This window comes from Scyliorhinus canicula, chromosome 15 (assembly GCF_902713615.1).
Source record: "Scyliorhinus canicula chromosome 15, sScyCan1.1, whole genome shotgun sequence".
Lineage (NCBI taxonomy): Eukaryota > Metazoa > Chordata > Chondrichthyes > Carcharhiniformes > Scyliorhinidae > Scyliorhinus > Scyliorhinus canicula.
This window is the reverse complement of record NC_052160.1, coordinates 40486394-40512568: the sequence shown is the minus strand read 5'-3', so window position 1 is coordinate 40512568 and position 26175 is coordinate 40486394.

Sequence of the window (26175 nt, the reverse complement as noted above, 5' to 3'; positions counted from 1 at the left end):
GTTGCAATTTAGCACAGACGGCAGACCATTGTCTCCCAAACGGAGAATCTTGGTCATTGTGCATCAGAGTAACATCATTGGCTGGTACAGTGTCATGTGTTATACAATAACATCATTGAAGTGTTTTGTGGGTTTTTGTGGAGCTAATCATTGTGCCTTGATGGAGTAAAATCTTGCAAATAAACCCGTTGGGTTATGTTGCATGAACCCGGTATGTGTCACCTCTGATTCTCTGGGCTGGATTCTCTGCCGGCTGGACGCTCCATTCTGCCGGCGGCTCGGGGGTTTCCTGACATGTGGGGCTGCCCCGCAATGGGAACCCCCATTGACCCGCTGCCGTAACGGAGCACCCCGCCGGCGGGGTGTAACAGAAATGTGGCGGGGCAGAGAATCCAGCCTTCTCTCTTTGTGGCTACAAGAAAGAATATAATAAAAGAGAAACTGCCGACGAGGTCTGAACCCTAAACAAAAGGGAGAAAAACAACTTTTGACGATGATTTTGAGAGCCAGAAGAAGGAATCATCTTTGGCAATCCAGGCCTATACCCCATCAGGAGTTAGGTCAGGAGAAATACCGGCCACTTCCAAGGGGAAATCATCATTGCAGCAGAGAAAAATAACTCTCAAGTAAATATTTGGACACCATAGATTTGTAATGGGGCGTCGGCGGATCATCGGATCGATCGCGACAGCTGCTAGTGTAAGTAAAAGTGTTTTCAAAATAAACAAAACTATCAGACAACTATCAGACAACAAGTGGGAGCTTACTTCAGATGGAGGATCAAAGTTTCCGGTACACTTACTGCTGTAGTGGGTAGAGCTGTGGAGACCACGCATCAGGCCCTGAAATGGGCCAAGGGAATGCAAACCTGTTGGGCTGCCGACTCTGCAGCCTACTGCCCGGGGTTGCTAGCGAGGCACAGAAACAGCTAGTCTGTTTGTGCGCTGCAAATCTGTCTGCTTTAAACAGAGAGAAAACAAATGGCAGGGAAGGCAGCCTGAGTAGCACAGATCAGACAGAAAAGGCACCTTGGATGCATTTGATGAGGAGGAAGAGACATGCAACTCTTATGAGTAAACGTTCCAGTTGTTCCTTAAAGTGAATCAGACACCAGCAGACCTGCACACTGTGACCTTTCTCAGCTAGGTTGGGAGGAAAACATTGACATTGCTACAGAATTTATTACACCCAGTAAACCTGGAGACAAGCTGTATGATGAGTTAATGGCTGTCTACAAGAACATTTTTCTCCTCGTCCACTATTAATAGCTGAAAGTTTCCACTGTCACCGTCGTGCACAGGAGGAAGGGGAAAAGATTTCACAATTTGTTGCATCACTGTGAAAGCTAGCAAAGTACTGCGAATTTGGTCAGACTTTGGATGATACACTTCGCGACTGATTAGTTTATGGCCTCAGGAATTAAGCCATCTGAAGGAAATTGTTAACTGAAGGCGCAGTAATCCTAAAGTCTGCTATAGAAATCACAACGTTTATGGAATTTTCTGCGAAAGAAGCTTCGCTGATTGAAGTTCGAGCTAAAGTCCATAAGGTGGAGTCTATGAGAAGCAGGTCCACCAAGAACCTACCGTGTCATCGCTGCAACCAAGTGGGACATCGGCTGGAAATTATAGGAGCAAGGAGAACAAATACAAAAATTGTGGTCAAGTTGGTCACATTGCCAAGGCGTGTTGGTCACGCCAACCTTCATCAGCACAAAAGAGGTGTACCAAGAAAAATACTGCAAAGTCTACAAGGCAAGTTTACCAGTTAAATGACCCAACTGAAGACTCACCAAGGACCAAAGTGTCGAATCAGCTCAATGAATGCAAGCTCGGCATTCTAGCAGTACAAGAAGACCAGCAACGACTTTGGGTCGATCCAAAATTAAAAGGGGACACGAGTAAGATGGAAATGGATACAGGCGTTGCAGTATCACTTATACCTGAATCGATATACTGTCAGAGATTCAAGTATCTACCATTGCAAACATCTGATCTGGTCTTGAGACATACACCGAGGAGGTTGGACCGCTGAATGGCTTCATCAAGGTGACTGTGGACGTTAACGAGCAGAAAATGGAGCTGCCTCTTCACATTGTTCACGGAAGCTTTCCAGCATTGTTTGGGAGACTTGTTTTTTTTGTATAAATTTAGAGTACTAAATTCTTTTTTTCCAATTAAGGGGCAATTTAGCGAGGCCAATCCACTGCACATCATACGGTTGTATGAGTGAGACCCACGCAGATATGGGGAGAATGTCTGATCCTTTCACTCCCCCTTCAACTTCAGAGATAGTCAGGCAACAATATCAGTCACAAGTGGCTAGAAGTGAACATCATTCTAAAAGCAGAGTCTTTGACCATGGGGAAGGTGGTCTTGTGGGAAATTACACCTCAGGCATAAAATGGACTTTAGCAATTGTTTTAGCAAGATAATAATAATCACGCAGACACAGGGAGAACGTGCAGACTCCGCACAGACAGTGACCCAAGCCGGGAATCGAACCTGGACCCTGGAGCTGTGAAACAACAGTGCTACCCACTGTGCTACCGTGCTGCCTGTGAACGAATCCGATTTATTTACTATGCAAACTAACAATGAACAAATTTGGCTTTGGCTCTCTGACCAATTATTGTTTACACGTAGAGAGAATACAGAATCTGTACCAGATGTTTTCGCCACAGAGTCTATGGGCAGCGACATGCCCCAGATGAAGACTACAACTGCCGAGAATATGGAACTTTTTGCAACAGAATCATCCATACAAGCAGAAACAGTTCCTGAGCTGGTTTCACCAGATGTAACACCGACCAGAAACAGGAAGACACTCCAAGTACCCCACAGAGCCAAATTCCTGAATGCCATGTTCTGCCAAAACGAGACAGACATCCACCCAAGAGACTGTCTTACTAATGTACATATATATCCATAATATAACAATGTTAGTTATGGCATAATGAGTTGGATTGTTTGATTAAGTAAAAATGCCAGGGTCACTCAAGGAGTAAAGAGGGAGGGGTGTTATGTATCGGAGTGATACCATTAGCTGGTATAATGCCATGTTGTGCAATCACATCATTTCACAGGCTTTCGTTGCGTTCACCATTGCCCTTTGTTTGACCAGCAACTTCTAAATAAACCCCTTGCACAATGTTCTTCAAACTCGACTTGTGTCACCTTTGATTATTTCTCTTTGTGGCTGCAACAAAGAACATATAATACATGTTTTCTCAATAATGGTGGGATGTTGGCTCTCATGCCCCAGAGGAGAACCCGCCTTCACGGTAATTCGAGTCTTTGGGTGGAATATGGCTTTAACTCAGGGTTTGCTCCTGACGTTTTGCCTCGAAGCATCATGTCCATAACCTCTGAGAGTACTGGATCACTTCTGGTATGCTTCTTCACCCGACCTGCAGTTATAGGAGTGCTATGTACTTGCTCAAAGTAGAAAATGTTTCCATATCGATGAACTATTTGGTCAGGGATATTGGGAGAGTTCATCTGCGTTCCCATGAAGGCTTGACTGAAGATACCTGATCGTGTACGTGTGCTGTCAGGAGCAATGCCCACCTTTGCATTCTGCTCGCTGAAAAGTGATGGATTCCCAGCATGAGGTCCAAAAATCATTGTTAGTGGACGGTGGTCTGTCAATAAAGGGAATTTCCACCCATGTAGGAATTGGTAGACCGTTTTATTCCAAAAATGATTCCTCGGACTTCTTTGTCCATCTACACTTCATTGCTTTTGGCTTTATTCGAGGTCCACTTTTTATTTTGACACAGTAGATTATGCAAGGGTTTTAGAATCATTGCCTGAGAAAGATCGAAGTTGGTTGACATTTTAAGGTGCCTCGGTAATGGCTTCGACTTTCGAAGTTGGCGTTAATGACATTCAATTGAAGATTGGAAAAATTCAAATTAGCTTTTTTAGACTCTTACTCCAAAATCTTCTAATCTCTGGGGTGTGGCATCTAAATTGCTGAGATTTTCTTCCTCATTCTTCCCAGTAACCAAGATGCCATTCAGGTAACATTGGTCTAATCCACTTAAGATTTGGTCCACAATTTGTTGGAACAATGCCGGTGCGGAAGTAATGCCAAGTGATAATCTTTTGTATCCATAGAATCCCTCCAGTGCAGAAGGAGGCCCATCGGGCCTGCACCAATGGGTGCTCTAGAATAAGAGCATTCTACACAGGCTAACCACTGTACCCCCGTGCCACCCAAAATAACCCTTTGTGTGTCATAATCATCAAGAACTGTTGTGAATCTTGATCCACGTTCATTTGAAGATTATGCTTGACTGAGGTTAGTTTTACTGAATTGTTGGCTTTTAGCCAGCCCAGCAAATAGGTCATCAATCGAGGGTAGAGGGTACTGTTTTGCACCCAGTACAGGATTAACAGTGACTTAAAAAGCACCACAAATGCTCACAGATCTGTTTTTATACCATCACAGGTAAGGTCCGCATACCCCATCACTCACATTAACAGGTTCAATACTCCTATTCTGACCAACCATTCTAATTCTTCCTCTACCTTGGGTCTGATAGCGTGTGGCACTCTCAGCCTTTAAACAACTTGCCTGACTTTCTTCCTCGATCTACTGTTTTACAGAGATATTCTTCATGCTTCCCAGCTGACCGTGGAAGACAATGGCACGCTTCTTCAAGATTTTGGGTAGGTCTGAGTCAGAATCTGTCATGAGATTTACCAATTTAATCTGATGGTTTCCAGCCAAATTCTTCCCATTAGTGCCAGATAATTTCCTTTGACTAAAGCAAGGACAAATCTGCCATCTGTCCATCAATACGGCCCCTTAACGAAGCCACCTGTCCAGTGTAGATTTTTAACGCAATCCTCGAAGTTTGCAGAGCGATGTGTTTTTCTCGACAAACAGTTTCTGGTTGCCCCAGTGGCCACCTCCATCTGCACCGGCTGACCGTTGATTGTTGCACCAACAATAGCTAGTCCATTTAATGACAGTTTATTCTCATCAAACGGTCTCACAGTGCCAAAAACTCCCTTTATTATTCACAATGGAAGGACCTGCGTGTGTACAATGTGTAGCAAGTTTATAGCACTACCTTCCTCTCTCCCCAAAGGCACAACCCAAGCGCAGCCAGTTTTTCTTTGTGTTTTACAACATCCCCAGCTCTAAATTTGTTGTTGGAGAGTAATTGCTACTCCCGAGTTAGTTTCAGGCGGAACGTGACCAATTCTCACCAAGGTTGCTTCATTCGGATTTTTGCAGTGATCTTTTGGTTCCTCCGGGGTTACAACCATTTATCGGCTCCCCCATCACCAGCTTTCATGGAGCAACAATATCAATTATTTAGTTCTTTGAGTGCCTACAAATGCTGCTTGCCTACCTCATTGCCAGTTTTTACGTGGTGGATTCAAAATTGCACCTGCAAGCCTTGGAGGTTCAACCAAAATGTAGAGCTTTATTTAGAGGATGTTAACACAGCAAGCGGCGATGTTAGACTGCCTGTTTCACTGTGCAAACAATTGATGACATTAGCAATCTTTCTCTTAAAGTGCCCCTGTTTAGCTAACAGGCTGCTTGTGAGGAAACACGAAAAACACGAATACACACCAATGAAAAACTTGGACAGTCCACCATGGAAAAGGCAGCCATGGCTTCCCCCAATTGCGAAGTTGGAGGGTGTTGTGATATGAACCCTGATACTGTGAATTGCTTCACAGCTCCAGGGTGAGTATCACCCTCACTGTGATACTCTCTGTATCACACACCCTCACTGTGATACTCTCTGTATCACTCACCCTCACTGTGGTACTCTCTGTATCACAAACCCTCACTGTGATACTCTCTGTATCACACACCCTCACTGTGATACTCTCTGTATAACACACCCTCACTGTGATACTCTCTGTATCACACACCCTCACTGTGATGCTCTCTGTATCACTCACCCTCACTGTGATACTCTCTGTATCACTCACCCTCACTGTGATACTCTCTGTATCGCTCACCCTCACTGTGATACTCTCTGTATCGCTCACCCTCACTGTGATACTCTCTGTATCACTCACCCTCACTGTGATACTCTCTTTATCACTCACCCTCATTGTGATACTCTCTGTATCACACACCCTCACCGTGATACTCTCTGTATCACACACCCTCACTGTGATACTCTCTGTACCACACACCCTCACTGTGATACTCTCTGTATCACACACCCTCATTACTATACTCTCTGTATCACTCACCCTCACTGTGATACTCTCTGTATCACACACCCTCACTGTGATACTCTCTGTATCACACACCCTCACTGTGATACTCTCTGTATCACACACCCTCACTGTGATACTCTCTGTATCACACACCCTCACTGTGATACTCTCTGTATCACACACCCTCACCGTGATACTCTCTGTATCACACACCCTCACCGTGATACTCTCTGTATCACACACCCTCACCGTGATACTCTCTGTATCACACACCCTCACTGTGATACTCTCTGTATCACACACCCTCACTGTGATACTCTCTGTATCACACACCCTCACTGTGATACTCTCTGTATCACACACCCTCACTGTGATACTCTCTGTATCACACACCCTCACTGTGATACTCTGTGTATCACACACCCTCACTGTGATATTCTCTGTATCACACACCCTCACTGTGATACTCTCTGTATCACTCACCCTCACTGTGATACTCTTTGTATCACACACCCTCATTGTGATACTCTCTGTATCACACTGTGATATCACAGTGAGGGTGTGTGATCCAGAGAGTATCACAGTGAGGGCGTGTGACACAGAGAGTATCACAGTGAGGGTGTGTGATACAGAGAGTATCACGGTGAGGGTGTGTGATACAGAGAGTATCACAGTGAGGGTGTGTGACCCAGAGAGTATCACAGTGAGGGTGTGTGATACAGAGTATCACAGTGAGGGAGTGTGATACAGTGAGTATCACAGTGAGGGTGTGTGATACAGAGAGTATCACAGTGAGGGTGTGTGACCCAGAGAGTATCACAGTGTGGGTGTGTGATACAGTGAGTATCACAGTGAGGGTGAGTGATACAGAGAGTATCACAGCGAGGGTGTGTGATACAGAGAGTATCACGGTGAGGGTGTGTGATACAGAGAGTATCACAGTGAGGGTGTGTGATACAGTGAGTATCACAGTGAGGGTGTGTGATACAGAGAGTATCGTAATGAGGGTGTGTGATACAGAGAGTATCACAGTGAGGGTGTGGGATACAGAGAGTATCACAGTGAGGGTGAGTGACACAGAGAGTATCACAGTGAGGGTGTGTGATACAGAGAGTATCGTAATGAGGGTGTGTGATACAGAGAGTATCACAGTGAGGGTGTGGGATACAGAGAGTATCACAGTGAGCGTGTGTGATACAGAGAGTATCACAGTGTGGGTGTGTGATACAGTGAGTATCACAGTGAGGGTGTGTGATACAGAGAGTATCACAGTGAGGGTGTGTGATACAGAGAGTATCACAGTGAGGGTGTGTGATACAGAGAGCATTGCAGTGAGGGTGTGTAATACAGAGAGTATCACAATGTGATACAGTGGGTATAGCAATGAGGGTGTGTGATGCAGAGAGTAGATGCAGAGAAATGCTGCCTTATGCACCTTCCCCACACAACCCTAATTCTCAAATAGAAACTGCAAATGATGTGACTGGCGAGCTCCTCAGATTGTGAGGTGTACCTTTATTAAAATGACAACAGTTCCCTGACCTGGGTAATATTACTGCAATTTTATGTGTAAAATCTATAAGGGGTAGTTTAATTCTACACTTTTGAAAAAGCGTGTTTTTTGGGGGCTGTTCTCTGAGACTATTTTGGCGGAGTAACTTTAATCTCTTTTTCTTTTTAATTTTTACCTTTCTAAAAGTGCAGTTTCTATTAGAGAATTAGGGTTGTGTGGGAAAGGTGCATAAGGCAGCAATTTACTCTGAGACTTCGGCCTTGACCATTTATTGGACCATTTCCTGGGGGCACTGAGGGGATGCAGGCGTGCTGGTCCTCCTGTGGTCTTGTTGCTGGGGTGAGTCTCGAGTATCAGTGTGGAGGATGAGTGATGGGAGTGTGCTGCATTGAGCAGTATGAAAGGTGGATGGATGGTCTGGTGGTTCGGAGATGTGTCGAGCAGATTCATTCACTCAGCTTGTCTACCTGAGTGGGATCATTAAAATGCTTTTGGCCATGTCCTGGGTGTGATATTCTGGGGATTAGCTGCCCTTGCCACCTGCTCCCACCCCCCTTCTGAGTTTCAATGGTGAAGGCTCCCTCACTCTAGTGCAAGCATAGCCCTCTCCTGACCTCCATCTGCCTCACCAGGTACTCCGGGAATGGGGGGGTTGTCAGCGAAATGGCGGGTGCTTTCCCTGGCCCGGCGCAATATCCTACTTGATCCTGAGCATTCCAAATTGGTTATCCAGCAGCCTGCAGTGCATTAGTGCAGCTTCCATTTTACAGGGACAACATTTTTAAAAAGGGAAAGTTGCATTTGCTTCCTTGTTTCCAATAGAACTTAGTCCCCTGCAGTAAGACACGGCTGCCAGCAGTGCTACAGGGCACATGACAGAGGATTCACTCACACACACTTTCTACAATCATAGAAGTGAGCAAGGTGGGTGCACCAATTTGCTTACTCGGAAGCAATGTGGGTAGGTTGCGAATTGCAAGCCGAACACCCAAAAAACAGGGGCAATCCAATTTGCACTCCTGTGAGTTTACCACTCATTGTTTCTGTTCCTCTCAATTAAAGGTAGACAAAGTTACCAATGTGAGTATTTTAGACTTGCCAAAGGAGCAGCAACCCATTCCCATGTGTTCCAGCAGTGGGTGGACACTTCAATGGGAAGTGGCACTGACTTTCTTACCTTCTGTCTGTGAGGAAGGTTATTGCAGAGTAATTAAGGCTGGTTCTTGAGGAGCAGGTGCGGTAAGCGGGTAATGTGGAATGATTTACGCAGTGTGATATGATTCATATCTCTGATCGGTACCAGATTCAGTTAGGAGTTTTATTATGCCCCGCAGCAGCTTTTTTTTGGGCTGTCTTATTTGCAATTTCTACCGAATCAAACCTGTTCAGGAATGCTAAATTATTCAATAGGTCAGTGGAACAGAACAGCGAGCTGTGACAACGGAACGTGGCAGAGTTGGAGGCACAGCATTGAGGCAAAGATGTAGCCAGAAATGAAAGGAGGACGAGAGAGAGGAGTGAAATGGAATCGCCAAGCAGCACTGATGTGACAAGGGAGAATCAATAAACACGGCTGCACCTCCTCGGAAAAGTGGTACACTGCCCCCCCCCCCCCCCCCCCATCCCCCAGAGGCTGAGCTGGCGTGCCCCCCTCCACCCCTCAGCCTGGGCTGGTGTGCCCCCCCCCCCCCACCCTCCATCCCCCAGAGGCTGAGCTGGTGTGCCCCTCTCCACCCCTCAGCCTGGGCTGGTGTGCCCCCCCCCACCCTCCATCCCCCAGAGGCTGAGCTGGTGTGCCCCCCTCCACCCCTCAGCCTGGGCTGGTGTGCCCCCCCCCCACCCTCCATCCCCCAGAGGCTGAGCTGGTGTGCCCCCCTCCACCCCTCAGCCTGGGCTGGTGTGCCCACCCCACGACACCCCTGCAGGTCTGGCTGGTGTGGTGCCCTCCCCACTCCGCCATGGAAGGTTGGGTGGGAAGTGTGTTCCTGGAAAGATCGGCTTTGAGGACAGCTCTGTGATAAGTGAATTGACCTCTGCCAAAGTGAGGAGACCAATGGTAAGGCACAGTGTCTCCACAGTCGGGATAGACAGTCATCCACATTGGGCACAAGTCAGTTATCCAGCCAATACCTGCCGTCGAGGCCACAAAACCTCATTGTACAGATCGCGAGCTAACTGTCCACTAACCGTGGATAGAGTGGACGTGGAGAGGATGTTTCCACGAGTAGGAAAAACTAGAACCAGAATGCACAGTCTCAGACTAAAGGGGCGATCCTTTAAAACAGAGATGAGGAGGATTTTCTTCAGCCAGATGGTGGTGAATGTGTGGAACTATTTGCTGAAGTAGGTTGTGGAGGCCAAATCACTGAGTGTCTTTAAAACAGAGATAGATAGGTTCGTGATTAATAAAGGGAGGAGGGGTTATGGGGAAAAGGCAGGAGAATGGGGATGGAAAAAATATCAGCCATGATTGAATACGGAGCAGACTCGATGGGCCGAGTGGCCTAATTCGGCTCCTATGTCTAATGGTCTTAATACTCTCTTCAGTCCCTGAATCTGGAATGGCCTCCCTGTAAGGGCGGTGACAGCATAGAGTGGGATTAATTGACTACCGCTTTCACAGAACCAGCACATCGCATTGTGTACTGAATTGCCTTCTTCTATGTTGTATCATTCTGTGATCTCCACCAACCATCCTGGGAGCCTCTCCTAGTATAGGAATTGGTCAGTGGCTGAATTATGAGTTGATTTTGCACGATGGACACAAGGGGATGAGGAACTGTATGGAGGCTGCACCAAACTCATTTAGCTCGTACTCTATACAAGCCACAGGCAAAGGGAATGTTTAATCCATCAGCAAGGATTGAGCTGGACAGCATTTTAAACCACTGTCCCACACAGTCACCTTTGGTCCTGACCAGCAAGTGGAAATTACATTTGCTGCTTATACCTTTCACTGCAGAGGGATGCTGATGTTACCTCTTACTCTGTGAACATCTGTAAGGCTGGGGCTGCACAAATGACCCCGGGTTCATCCAGCTGAATCAGCTTTCAGCCAAATTGCATTGAACAAGTTTCACCGGAGATCAAAACTTGCTACTTACTAGAGATGGCTGCACAGAGCAATGTTGCCTTAGGTTTTATTTAGAAGAATATTACATCATGAATAACAAGCAAACGATCCGAAATGAATCCCATCCATCATTTGTCACGAGAGTCTGGCTGAACTCACAGAACGTCTCGGGGGTTGGCCCCTGCTGTGACACAGCAGAGGGACTCCTCACTTCAATCCGCACTCTGCTTACCTTCCAAGTCAAGCTCATCAAAGGCGGCTTTGTGGTACTTTGCTGGAACAACAATCCCGAGATCAGTTCAAATCCCATCCTTTCAGTTTCTGAATTCAGTTTTTTTTTTTAAATCTTGAAATAAAAAGCTGGCTTCAGTAAAACGTGAGCTGAAAGTTGTCGGATTGTCGTTAAAAAAACAAACAAACAGCTGCTTCAGCAAAGTCCTTACCCTATCCGGCCTACAATATGGTTGCAGTCCCACACCAACATGGCTGACTCTGATCTGTCCTTAAATGGTTGAGGGTGAGGGCCCAGGGCCACAAATCGAACTCACCAAGAGAGGGGGCAAAAGCAAGGAAAATCAGGATACCTGACACTAAATCTTGTAGATGGTTGGAAAAGGAGAATCGAGAGACACATTCTGGGAAAGGAGTGAGATGGTGCAATTATTCTTGATTTAAATAGAGGGAGAATAAAGAATGTGTAGGATTTAGTATCTACAACTTAGGGGACGCACTTTACAGAAGGCACTGTGTGACAAAATAACCTCAAACAAATGGCTTGATGTATTTAATTGACACATATCTGTGCTAGTACTGCGATTAAAAGATGTTTTACTTATTACTGACAGGCCCAAGACGAGGGATTTACTTCAACATTTCCTCTTAACTGCTTGACTAAGCCGACTCCTGGGAGCCAATAATGAAGGGATGGCAGTACTTACATTCACCAGAGGCAGTGAGAGAATGATCGCTCGAGCCACTAGCCTCTCACTAAAGCTGCCTTGTTCAAAGATTTTTTTTTTAAACTGTCTGCAAAATTGCAGCAACACCAAGTAAATATTTATAGAATTCCCCTCACTCCATGCAGGATGGTTACTGAATGATTTAAGGCGAGGGACTGCTTCATGTGTCTGCATCTCCCAACAGTGTTATTGTTCCTTTTTACAGGCAGGAGAATGTGCGTGCGGAGTGTTTAATTTTCCCCACCATCTCACGCTCTCTGAAAATTAGCAGCGACAACTGCTCATCACAGAGCCATAAATCAACAGCAGAGGGGGTAAAACTACTGAACGGTGGTCACGTTTGGAAACCTTCGACTGTGGGAGGGAGGGAGGAAGGGAAGGGGTAAAAGAAGGAGGGATGACACAATGAGCCTTTCCTACAGCTCTAAGACTTGAACATCTCTGGTTAGGACAGCATTAATTGTTCACCCCCAGTTGCCAAGTGGTGGTTTGGGCCTTCTCCCTGGGGTAATAACTGAGCGGAGATTGCCCAATAGGTCTTTTCAACAAAGCGATGATGCAGGGAGGAGGAAAGTTTGGAAAAGCACTGATTATGGTTAAAAATGATAAAATCTCAAGGTGCGGAAGGCTGCTGTGGAGGGGGGAGTGGGAAGAGAGAGAGATTTGAGGTGAATCACAGAAACAGAATAATACGGGATGAAATTTGGCCCATGGGGTCTGTGTCAGCATCATTGATGCAGCTTGTGCCACGCGACTCCCTGGAATTATGTGGCAGGCACAAACCTGTTCTTACACCTCACCCAGCATCAATCCTCGTTATTCACACTCAGGCTAAATTTGTCAATCCCTTACTACCAGCAGTTTTGTGCTTGAAGGGAGTGTAGCTCCAAGGTCAGTTAGGCCACTGATTCTGAGTTGGGATTTATTTAAGTGTGGGTCAGCCCTGGGCGTAACACATCGCTGAACTTCCCCCGAAGAAAATGCAATCCAGTAAATTAAAAATGTAAGAGAGACCATGCATAATTATAACTCCAACACCTCCTCAGCGTTTTCCACAAAGTGTATTTGAAATGTAGCCACTATTGTAATTTAGGGAAATGCAGCAGCCAATTTGCGCACAGCAAGATCCATAAATAGGCAAACAGGAAGATTGACTAGTTAATTCTGTTATTTGCGGTGTTGTTGAAGAAGGAACACTGACCACAAATATCCTGAGAGGAAAGACAGAGCCTCAGTTTAATGCCTCATGTGAAAACCAGCACCACTGACAGCGCGGCACTCCCTGAGTACTGACTGCACTGGGAGTGTCAGCCTGGATGTTGTAGTTGAGTCTTGGGAGTGGGTCTTAAACCCACCTCCCTCTGACTCAGACGCAAGTGTTACCCACAGATCATTGCAGGCGGGGTAACCACAAGTTTCAATGAATTTGCTCATTGCCTGTAGCACCAACAGTACGGTGTACATCTGCCATGGCTCAATAGGTACAATTCGATGCCTGGTGTGGCTTAGAAAAACACCAACCAAGTATTTCCAAATTTCACCCTTGGTCTGTGCTCAATTTATTGATCTGAGAGAAAGGCAGATTGTCGTAGAGTTCTCAGTACCATTGGGCTAAAGTAGCAACAAAAACCTACAGGGAAGCACGTGGAGAGAATCAGAGGAAAGTCACGATGCCTGTTGTGGTCAAGCAGCTCAGCTGTGGCAGGTGTGAAACGCCCATGAAATATTTTGCCAGATATTGTTATCACCATCAAGAAGGGCGAAAGAAAGAATGGAAATCACCGTCCGATACACGCCTCACGGACATCGCTGATTTATTCATCCACGTCTCTCAATGGAAAATAGGAGCCAGTCTCAGCCACAGAAACATAAGTGATTACATTTAGAAAACGCGCTGCCGTCACCCAGTGACACTTGAGAGTGGATTAAAATGCAGTGAGTAAATTGTGGATCAGATGGAGTTGAAGTGGACAGGAGCTAATTTTCCCCACCAGAATCCTGGGCTTCGATTGCACTTGTATTTGCGTCAGGTGTAGAATAATGTGGAATCGAACACACAAAGAAAATTGTACATACCAAGCGCAGAACCCAGTCTGACCCTGGGCTCCCCTAACACTGACCCGGGGGTCAAAGGTTACAAATCTCATCAAATACCAATCTGGAGTGGAACAAGTGAATTGAAGAAAATGGCTTTCAGTGTTTTGCAGCAGTTGCGTAAGAGACAAAGAACTGTGGAAAGATAGCCTCTTGAACCAGGAGTGTTTCAGTGTGCGGACAAGGGCTCAGTTCAATGCAATGCAAGTGAAAGAATGTATGTTGTTGGCTCACATTGAAGTAACTGTCATACCTGGTGTGGTAATGTATTACACAGGACATTGGGATGATCCCTGATGAGGGGAGGGTTGGAATACAAGAGTAAGTCTGACATCCCACTCCCCCACCTGAAATGAAATGAAAATCGCTTATTGTCACGAGTAGGCTTCAAATGAAGTTACTGTGAAAAGCCCCTAGTCGCCACATTCCGGCGCCTGTTCGGGGAGGCTGTTACGGGAATCGAACCGTGCTGCTGGCTTGCCTTGGTCTGCTTTCAAAGCCAGCGATTAGCCCTGTGAGCTAAACAGCCCCTATGACCTGTGATGATATGCATAAGCAATCATTCAAATAGTGATAGATATGACCTCCAACCAGCAGGTTGCAGTAGAGAAGCACGTGACACTTTTCCCTCAGGGAGTCTGGAGATAGCCGGCATAGTGAATAGTCACATTTGTAGTAACTCTTCGATAGTTTATAGAAGTTAGTAGTTTTTGATCATTTTCCTATTGTTATGTAACCCACGTTACTGTTTAAAAATAAACATTTAACTAGTCACGAACTAGATAGTTCTCTCGTGCACTTATTTGGAGCAGCCAAGCACCAGAACGTAACACTGCCCCCCGCCCCTCAACGCACGCACGTCACCCCCAATATAAGGGGAGAGGCAAAAATGTCAGCTGGACTTGATTCCTGGTGAGATCTGGGGCTGAGGGGAGGGAAGCGGGGGTGGGGGTGAGGGGGGAGAATCAGATCCCTGGAGTGAGGCTCTGGGAGAGAGAACGAAAAAGAATGGGAGGTGGAAAGGGCGAAGACAGGAAGAGAGAGACAAAAATGAGAAAAAAAGTGAAAGGAAGAAAAAGGAGAAAAACAAAGGAAAGAGAAAACTTGCATTTAATCAGATCCCACAGAATGTCCCAAAGTGCTTTGCAGCCAGTGAAGTATTTTTGGAGTATGGGGAATGTTGTTATGTAGGCCTCAACCCACCCTTGACAGTTTGATTCCCACATTTCCAGCAGTAACCTCATTCCCCTCCATCAGTGACCTTTTTCATGGGTGTACAATTTCCCCTCCAGCCCCATGGCAATTAAACGGTCAGGAATTCTGATTCAAACAAATCACAGACCTCAAACATTGGCCTGGCTTCTGCAGGTGAGCTCAAGCGTTGGAAAAGGGTGTGGCACTGCCACTCGCGAGGTCAGTGGCTAGGACAAAACAATCAAGCCAGATGGCCATTAACTGGGGCAAACAATCAGAGAGTGGAGGCAGGCAGTGAGGAGGCAGACATGGAGATAAGTGACACTGCTGGAGGTGCTGCTGTCGTACCTAACGGGCAGCAGGGCAACACTCAAACGCTTCAGATTGAACAGCCCCCCTACACCAAACAGCCCATCGACACCCAACAGTCCCTCGACACCCAATGGCCCCTCGACACCCAACGGCCCCTCGACACCCAACGGCCCCTCGAACGGCCCTTCAACCCCCAAACAGCCCTCGAACTTGAACAGCCCTCTACTTTGAACAGCCCTCTACAATGAACAACCCACTATACTGAACAACCCTCTCTATAGAACAGCTCTCTATATTGAACAGCCCTCTGTATTGAACAGCCCTCTGTATTGAACTGCCCTCTGTATTGAACTGCCCTCTGTATTGAACTGCCCTCTGTATTGAACTGCCCTCTGTATTGAACTGCCCTCTGTATTGAACTGCCCTCTGTATTGAACTGCCCTCTGTATTGAACTGCCCTCTGTATTGAACTGCCCTCTGTATTGAACTGCCCTCTGTATTGAACTGCCCTCTGTATTGAACAGCTCTCTGTATTGAACTGCCCTCTGTATTGAACAGCTCTCTGTATTGAATAGCTCTCTGTATTGAACAGCTCCCTGTATTGAACTGCCCTCTGTATTGAACAGCTCTCTGTATTGAACAGCCCTCTGTATTGGACAGCCCTCTGTATCGAACAGCCCTCTGTATTGGACAGCTCTCTGTATCGAACAGCCCTCTGTATTGGACAGCTCTCTGTATCGAACAGCCCTCTGTATTGAACTGCCCTCTGTATTGAACATCCCTGTGTATTGACAGCTCTCTCTATAGAACAGCCCTCTGTATTGAACAGCTCTCTGTATTGAACAACCCTCTGTATTGAACAGCTCTCTGTATTGAACAGCTCTCTGTATTGAACAGCTCTCTGTATTGAACAGCCCTCTGTATTGAACAGTCCTCTGTATTGAACAGCCCTCTGTATTGAACAGCCCTCTGTATTGAACAGCCCTCTGTATTGAACAGCCCTCTGTATTGAACAGCCCTCTGTATTGAACAGCCCTCTGTATTGAACAGCCCTCTGTATTGGACAGCTCTCTATATTGAACAGCCCTCTGTATTGAACAGCCCTCTGTATTGAACAGCTCTCTGTATTGATCAGCACTCTGTATTGAACAGCCCTCTGTATTGAACAGCTCTCTGTATTGATCAGCACTCTGTAGTAAACAACCCATTATAACGAACAGCTCTCTGTATTGAACAGCTCTCTGTATTGAACAGCCTTCTATATTGAACAGCCCTCTGTATTGAACAGCTCTCTGTATTGAACAGCTCTCTGTATTGAACAGCCTTCGGTATTGAACAGCTCTCTGTATTGAACAGCTCTCTGTATTGAACAGCTCTCTGTACTGAACAGCTCTCTCTATTGAACAGCCCTCTGTATTAAACAGCTCTCTCTATTGAACAGCCCTCTGTATTAAACAGCCCTCTGTATTAAACAGCCCTCTGTATTGAACAGCCCTCTGTATTGAACAGCCCTCTGTATTGAACAGCCCTCTGTATTGAACAGCTCTCTGTATTGAACAGCCCTCTGTATTGAACAGCTCTCTGTATTGAACAGCCCTCTGTATTGAACAGCCCTCTGTATTGAACAGCCCTCTGTATTGAACAGCCCTCTGTATTGAACAGTCCTCTCTATTGAACAGCCCTCTGTATTGAACAGTCCTCTCTATTGAACAGCCCTCTCTATTGAATAACCCTCCAAAATAAACAGCCCTCTATGTTGAACAACCCTCTATGTTGAACCAACCTCTATGTTGAACAGCCCTCTATGTTGAACCAACCTCTATGTTGAACCAACCTCTATGTTGAACAAACCTCTATGTTGAACAAACCTCTATGTCGATCAGCCCCCTGCATTGAACAACCCTCTGTAATGAGCAACCATTAGATGTGGTTTCAAGACCTGTGTATTGAGTCAACTTCCATGTGAGGTTATTCCCTGTGGCTCAACTCAGTACAGAGAGGAAAAAACACAACAACAACCTGGACGAGATGGCTATTTAATCAAGCTTGTTCCGTGTACACGGAGAACAGACTGGATATCTGCCAAAATCTGTTCTGCCAAACAAAGACCAGAACAAAGTACTTATACAACGTTCAAAAATCAATAGCCCACCCCAGTTGGACTTGATCCAATCCCTGAAGCTGCTGTGTTTAAACTTATCCAATAGAATGGCGACCAATGTTTAAACTTCACCCAATAGAATTGCAAGCAGCGCATGATTGATCCTCATCCTGACAGCTATGCTTACTAGTAATTACGGCCCCTCGAACGGCCCTTCAACACCCAACGGACCCTCGAACGGCCCTTCAACACCCGACCAGCCCTCTACTTTAAACAACCCACTATAATAAACAACCCTCTCTATAGAACAACCCTCTCTATTGAACAACCCTCTCTATAGAACAACCCTCTCTATAGAACAGCTCTCTATATTGAACAGCTCTCTGTATTGAACAGCTCTCTGTATTGAACTGCCCTCTGTATTGAACAGCTCTCTGTATTGAACTGCCCTCTGTATTGAACAGCCCTCTGTATTGAACTGCCCTCTGTATTGAACTGCCCTCTGTATTGAACTGCCCTCTGTATTGAACTGCCCTCTGTATTGAACTGCCCTCTGTATTGAACTGCCCTCTGTATTGAACTGCCCTCTGTATTGAACAGCCCTCTGTATTGAACTGCCCTCTGTATTGAACTGCCCTCTGTATTGAACTGCCCTCTGTATTGAACTGCTCTCTGTATTGAACATCCCTCTGTATTGAACTGCCCTCTGTATTGAACTGCCCTCTGTATTGAACTGCCCTCTGTATTGAACTGCCCTCTGTATTGAACTGCACTCTGTATTGAACATCCCTCTGTATTGAACAGCCCTCTGTATTGAACAGCTCTCTATATTGAACTGCCCTCTGTATTGAACAGCCCTCTGTATTGAACAGCTCTCTATATTGAACTGCTCTCTCTATTGAACAGCCCTCTGTATTGAACAGCTCTCTGTATTGAACAGCCCTCTGTATTGAACAGCCCTCTGTATTGAACAGCCCTCTGTATTGAACAGCTCTCTGTATTGAACAGCTCTCTGTATTGAACAGCTCTCTGTATTGAACAGCTCTCTGTATTGAACAGCTCTCTATATTGAACAACCCTCTGTATTGAACAGCCCTCTATATTGAACAGCCCTCTGTATTGAACAGCTCTCTGTATTGAACTGCCCTCTGTATTGAACAGCCCTCTGTATTGAACAGCTCTCTGTATTGAACAGCCCTCTGTATTGAACTACCCTCTGTATTGAACAGCCCTCTGTATTGAACAGCTCTCTGTATTGAACAGCTCTCTGTATTGAACAGCTCTCTGTATTGAACTGCCCTCTGTATTGAACTGCCCTCTGTATTGAACAGCTCTCTGTATTGAACAGCTCTCTGTATTGAACAGCTCTCTGTATTGAACTGCCCTCTGTATTGAACTGCCCTCTGTATTGAACTGCCCTCTGTATTGAACTGCCCTCTGTATTGAACTGCCCTCTGTATTGAACAGCCCTCTGTATTGAACAGCTCTCTGTATTGAACTGCCCTCTGTATTGAACAGCCCTCTGTATTGAACTGCCCTCTGTATTGAACTGCCCTCTGTATTGAACTGCCCTCTGTATTGAACTGCCCTCTGTATTGAACTGCCCTCTGTATTGAACTGCCCTCTGTATTGAACAGCCCTCTGTATTGAACAGCCCTCTGTATTGAACAGCCCTCTGTATTGAACAACCCTCTGTATTGAACAGCCCTCTGTATTGAACAACCCTCTGTATTGAACAGCTCTCTGTATTGAACAACCCTCTGTATTGAACAGCTCTCTGTATTGAACAACCCTCTGTATTGAACAGCTCTCTGTATTGAACAGCCCTCTGTATTGAACAGCCCTCTGTATTGAACTGCCCTCTGTATTGAACTGCCCTCTGTATTGAACTGCCCTCTGTATTGAATTGCCCTCTGTATTGAACAGCCCTCTGTATTGAACAGCCCTCTGTATTGAACAGCCCTTTGTATTGAATAGCCCTCTCTATTGAACAGCCCTCTCTATTGAACAGCCCTCTCTATTGAACAGCCCTCTCTATTGAACAGCTCTCTGTATTGAACAGCTCTCTGTATTGAACAGCTCTCTGTATTGATCAGCCCTCTGTATTGATCAGCCCTTTGTATTGAACAGCCCTCTGTATTGAACAGCCCTCTGTATTGAACAGCCTTCTGTATTGAACAGCCCTCTGTATTGAACAGCCCTTTGTATTGAATAGCCCTCTCTATTGAACAGCCCTCTCTATTGAACAGCCCTCTCTATTGAACAGCTCTCTGTATTGAACAGCTCTCTGTATTGAACAGCTCTCTGTATTGAACAGCTCTCTGTATTGAACAGCTCCCTGTATTGAACAGCCCTTTGTATTGAATAGCCCTCTCTATTGAACAGCCCTCTCTATTGAACAGCCCTCTCTATTGAACAGCTCTCTGTATTGAACAGCTCTCTGTATTGAACAGCTCTCTGTATTGAACAGCTCTCTGTATTGAACAGCCCTCTGTATTGAACAGCCCTCTGTATTGAACAGCCCTCTGTATTGAACAGCTCTCTGTATTGAACAGCTCTCTGTATTGAACAGCTCTCTGTATTGAACAGCTCTCTGTATTGAACAGCCCTTTGTATTGAATAGCCCTCTCTATTGAACAGCCCTCTCTATTGAACAGCCCTCTCTACTGAACAGCTCTCTGTATTGAACAGCTCTCTGTATTGAACAGCTCTCTGTATTGAACAGCTCTCTGTATTGAACAGCCCTCTGTATTGAACAGCCCTCTGTATTGAACAGCCCTCTGTATTGAACTGCCCTCTGTATTGAACTGCCCTCTGTATTGAACTGCCCTCTGTATTGAACTGCCCTCTGTATTGAACTGCCCTCTGTATTGAACTGCCCTCTGTATTGAACAGCCTTCTGTATTGAACAGCCCTCTGTATTGAACAGCCCCTCTCTATTGAACAGCCCCTCTCTATTGAACAGCTCTCTGTATTGAACAGCCCTCTGTATTGAACAGCTCTCTGTATTGAACTGCCCTCTGTATTGAACAGCTCTCTGTATTGAACAGCTCTCTATATTGAACAACTCTCTGTGTTGAACAGCTCTCTATATTGAACAGCTCTCTGTATTGAACAGCCCTCTGTATTCAACAACCCTCTGTATTGAACTGGCCTCTGTATTGAACAACCCTTTATGTTGAACCAAACTCTATGTTGAACCAACCTCTATGTTGAACCAACCTCTATGTTGAACAAACCTCTATGTTGAACAAATCTCTATGTTGAACAGCCCCCTGCATTGAACAACCCTCTGTAATGAGCAACCCGTAGGAGTGGTTTCAAGACCTGTGTATTGAGTCAACCTCCATGTGGGGTTATTCCCTGTGGCTCAATTCAGTACAGAGAGGAAAAAACACAACAACAACCTGGACGAGATGGCTATTTAATCAAGCTTGTTCCGTGTACACGGAGAACAGACTGGATATCTGCCAAAATCTGTTCTGCCAAACAAAGACCAGAACAAAGTACTTATACAACGTTCAAAAATCAATAGCCCACCCCAGTTGGACTTGATCCAATCCCTGAAGCTGCTGTGTTTAAACTTATCCAATAGAATGGCGACCAATGTTTAAACTTCACCCAATAGAATTGCAAGCAGCGCATGATTGATCCTCATCCTGACAGCTATGCTTACTAGTAATTTGCTGTGCATTCATTGTCTGTGAAAATCAGGACAGTAGAAACCTGCATTGCTTCACAAAGACAAGCAGTGGGATCTCCGGAATCAGCGCGATAGCCTGATGCCAGCCTCAATAATGGTGAGAACCACTCCGGCGTCGGGCCGACCGGAAGTAGCGGGATCATCCATACTTCCGGGGGCTAGGTGAGCACTGGAGGGGTTGGCGCCGCGCTAGCCGGTGCCGAAGGGACTTTTCGAGTTTGTGCATGTGCCAAAGGGCCGGCGTGATCCCGTGCATGCGTGGAACCGCCGGCATATTCTTCCGCATGCGCAGGGAGGTGTCTTCTCCGTGCCGGCCATGGCGGAGCCCTACAGGAGCCGACGCGGAAGGAGGGTGTGCCCCCATGGCACAGGCCCGCCCGCAGATCGCTGAGCCCCGATCGCAGGCCAGACCACCGCGGAGGCGCCACCCCCCCGGGTCAGATCCCCCCACGCCCCCCACCCCTCCCACCCACCCCCAGAGGACCGCCCCAGCTGACTTACCTGCCAGGTCCCACTATGTGAGTCCATGTCTAACCCACGCCGGCGGGACTGGCCGAAAACTGACGGCCGCTCGGCCCATTGGGGCCCGGAGAATTGCCGGAGGGCCGCTGCCAATGACCCCCAACCGGCGTGGCGTGAACCTCGCCACCACCCGATGATCGGGGCCGGGATACTCCCCTACCCGGTGGGGCGGGGGGTGCCTGGTGTATAGTTGATTGACTGGCCGAATGTAATGTCCCTTAAGGTGCTCCATTGCTTCGGAGTAAGTGGCCGCATCCCGGATGACAGGAAAAAATGTCAGGGCTCACCCGTGAATAAAGGACACGGAACTTCTATGTGTCCGAGGGTTCCGCAGCGGATGTTCGGAGATTGCTTGCGAAGCAGGCTAGCCAGTGGTCAAAAGCGGACGTAGCGTTGGCTGCTTGAGGGCTCAGATGCAGGCGATCAGGCTTGATGCAAATGTGAATTGCGCTTTCACGTATCTGATCGTCAGTCCAGAAGTAAAACACTCAAACACGTCAGTAACGAATATTCGTTTATTCACGGCCGGGACAAATCTCTAAGCAGTCGGGTAACCACCTTCGAGAAGTGCCAAAATCCCAGAATAAGGACTGTATTTTTATACATTTTACAGCTATGGGGTGGTCCCCTTAAATTCCTAGATACACCTATGATTTGGCAAGGATCCAGAACATGTACATATATGGAATTATTCTTCGAGGTCGGGAGGTTATTTTTGACATAATCATTAGCACAAGTCACTATTAATGCTGTTACAAAGGTTTTTCTTATCCCATGGCCATCTGGCCCAACTCACTCCAAAGCCCATTCCTTTTACATTTCAATGTTTATTTGTTTCAACTGGTCAAACGAGCTTAATTGCGCTATCTCCGCAATAAAGTAACGCTTCCCATTCATTCCATTCTTTGACTTTTTGACCTCTCTGCTTTCACAGATGCGGGTCAGAACATTAAATGGTACTAAAGCCACACTCCCCTTTTTCCATCCCATGACCTTCTGACATCTCTGCTTTCACAGAGCTTTTCAGAACTGTTATATTAACCCTATCAGCGAAGTTCCAAATGAAATCCACTTCTACACAAAGATCCATCGCTTTAAAAATCTTTGCTTAATAAATTGATGCACTGATGACCAGAAGGACGAGAGTAGTGGAATAATCGAGGCTTTATTGAGCAAAAATGTTGTAGACAGAATGTTCAGAATGGCTGCAGCACCGACGAACACACACATTTACACGCCGCCTACTGGATGGAGCCAGCAGCCAGGGATTTATCCATGCACCTCTATTATATGTGTCTTACCGTAATACATATAATACAGCTAGTGGTGACTACCACGCAGGGAAAGTGAAAGGTTTGCGCACCAGTGAGTGCTCTAGTCTGTAGGTGTCATGGCGACTGTGCTTTAGTCTGTAGGTGTCATGGCGACTGTGCTTTAGTCTGTAGGTGTCATGGCGACTGTGCTCTAGTCTGTAGGTGTCATGGCGACTGTGCTCTAGTCTGTAGGTGTCATGGCGACTGTGCTTTAGTCTGTCGGTGTCATGGCTGTTGTGCTTTAGCCTGTAGGTGTCATGGCTGCTGTGCTTCAGTCTGTAGGTGTCATGGCTGCTGTGCTTCAGCCTGTAGGTGTCATGGCTGCTGTGCTTTAGTCTGTAGGTGTCATGGCTGCTGTGCTTTAGTCTGTAGGTGTCATAGCGACTGTGCTTTAGCCTGTAGGTGTCATGGCGACTGTGCTTTAGCCTGTTGGTGTCATGGCTGCTGTGCTTTAGCCTGTAGGTGTCATGGCTGCTGTGCTTTAGCCTGTAAGTGTCATGGCTGCTGTGCTTTAGCCTGTAAGTGTCATGGCTGCTGTGCTTTAGCCTGTAGGTGTCATGGCGACTGTGCTTTAGCCTGTAGGTGTCATGGCTGCTGTGCTTTAGTCTGTAGGTGTCATGGCGACTGTGCTTTAGCCTGTAGGTGTCATGGCGCCTGTGCTTTAGCCTGTAGGTGTCATGGCGACTGTGCTTTAGCCTGTAGGTGTCATGGCTGCTGTGCTTTAGTCTGTAGGTGTCATCCATCCACTCCACCTCCTCCATCCACTCCGCCTCCTCCATCCACTCCGCCTCCTCCATCCACTCCGCCTCCTCCATCCACTCCGCCTCCTCCATCCACTCCGCCTCCTCCACCCACTCCGCCTCCTCCATCCACTCCGCCTCCTCCATCCACTCCGCCTCCTCCATCCACTCCGACTCCTCCATCCACTCCACCTCCTCCATCCACTCCACCTCCTCCATCCACTCCACCTCCTCCACCTCCTCTAGCCACTCCACTCTACCTCCTCCATCCACTCCACCTCCTCCACCCACTCCACCTCCTCCACCCTCTCCACCTCCTCCACACTCCACCTCCTCCACACTCCGCCTCCTCCATCCACTCCGCCTCCTCCGCCTCCTCCACCTCCTCCACCCACTCCACCTCCTCCATCCACTCCACCTCCTCCATCCACTCCACCTCCTCCATCCACTCCACCTCCTCCATCCACTCCACCTCCTCCATCCACTCCACCTCCTCCATCCACTCCACCTCCTCCATCCACTCCACCTCCTCCATCCACTCTTCCACCTCCATCCACTCCTCCACCTCCATCCACTCCGCCTCCTCCATCCACTCCGCCTCCTCCATCCACTCCGCCTCCTCCACTCCACTCCGCCTCCTCCATCCACTCCACTCCGCCTCTTCCATCCACTCCACTCCGCCTCCTCCATCCACTCCACTCCAACTCCTCCATCCACTCCACTCCAACTCCTCCATCCACTCCACTCCATCCACTCCACCTCCTCCACCCACTCCACCTCCTCCACCCACTCCACCTCCTCCACCCACTCCACCACCCACTCCACCTCCACCATCCACTCCACCTCCTCCACCCACTCCAACTCCTCCATCTACTCCACCTCCTCCACCCACTCCACCATCCACTCCAACTCTTCCATCTACTCCACCTCCTCCATCCACTCCACCTCCTCCATCCACTCCACCTCCTCCACCTCCTCTAGCCACTCCACTCTACCTCCTCCATCCACTCCACCTCCTCCACCCACTCCACCTCCTCCACCCTCTCCACCTCCTCCACACTCCACCTCCTCCACCCACTCCACCTCCTCCACCCACTCCACCTCCTCCACCCACTCCACCTCCTCCACCCACTCCACCTCCTCCACCCACTCCACCTCCTCCATCCACTCCACTCCACCTCCTCCACCCCACTCCACCTCCTCCACCCACTCCACCTCCTCCACCCACTCCACCTCCTCCATCCACTCCACCTCCTCCACCTCCTCTAGCCACTCCACTCTACCTCCTCCATCCACTCCACCTCCTCCACCCACTCCACCTCCTCCACCCTCTCCACCTCCTCCACACTCCACCTCCTCCACACTCCACCTCCTCCACACTCCACCTCCTCCACCCACTCCACCTCCTCCACCCACTCCACCTCCTCCACCCACTCCACCTCCTCCACCCACTCCACCTCCTCCATCCACTCCACTCCACCTCCTCCACCCACTCCACCTCCTCCACCCACTCCACCTCCTCCACCCACTCCACCTCCTCCATCCACTCCACTCCACCTCCTCCACCCCACTCCACCTCCTCCACCCACTCCACCTCCTCCACCCACTCCACCTCCTCCATCCACTCCACCTCCTCCATCCACTCCACCTCCTCCACTCCACTCCACCTCCTCCACTCCACTCCACCTCCTCCACCCCACTCCACCTCCTCCACCCACTCCGCCTCCTCCACCCACTCCGCCTCCTCCACCCACTCCGCCTCCTCCACCCACTCCGCCTCCTCCATCCACTCCACCTCCTCCATCCACTCCACTCCACCTCCTCCGTCCACTCCACCTCCTTCATCCACTCCACCCCTTCCACCTCCTCCACCCACTCCACCTCCTCCACCCACTCCACCTCCTCCACCCACTCCACCTCCTCCACCCACTCCACCCCCTCCACCTCCTCCACCCACTCCACCTCCTCCATCCACTCCACCTCCTCCATCCACTCCACCTCCTCCACCGACTCCACCTCCTCCACCCACTCCACTCCACCTCCTCCGTCCAACCACCTCCTCCATCCACTCCACCTCCTCCATGCACTCCCCTTCCTGCTTTTTTAATCCACACGAATTCCCGTTCCCGATGGCACTCTGGCAGCATGCCCTTGCATTGCAGGTGTCATGTCTTCCACTGCTGATGGTGATAACCAACATCCTTCCTGCTCCACCCTCCCTGCCGCGCCACGTGGGGTCACATGACCATTCTGCCTCCCGCTCGTTTGCCATCTCCACATACCGGACAAGGCTGTGAAGCTCTGTAATTCCCTGAAAATTAAAAAGAACCTTAACAAAACTTTCAATTGTCGAATTAATTGCTTTAATTACCTTTTGGCCCTGTCATTGAGCACTGTCCCCCTGCCATGCTGTCTGCCCTTTGGAAAGGCCGGATCTGATGGGAAAGCGTT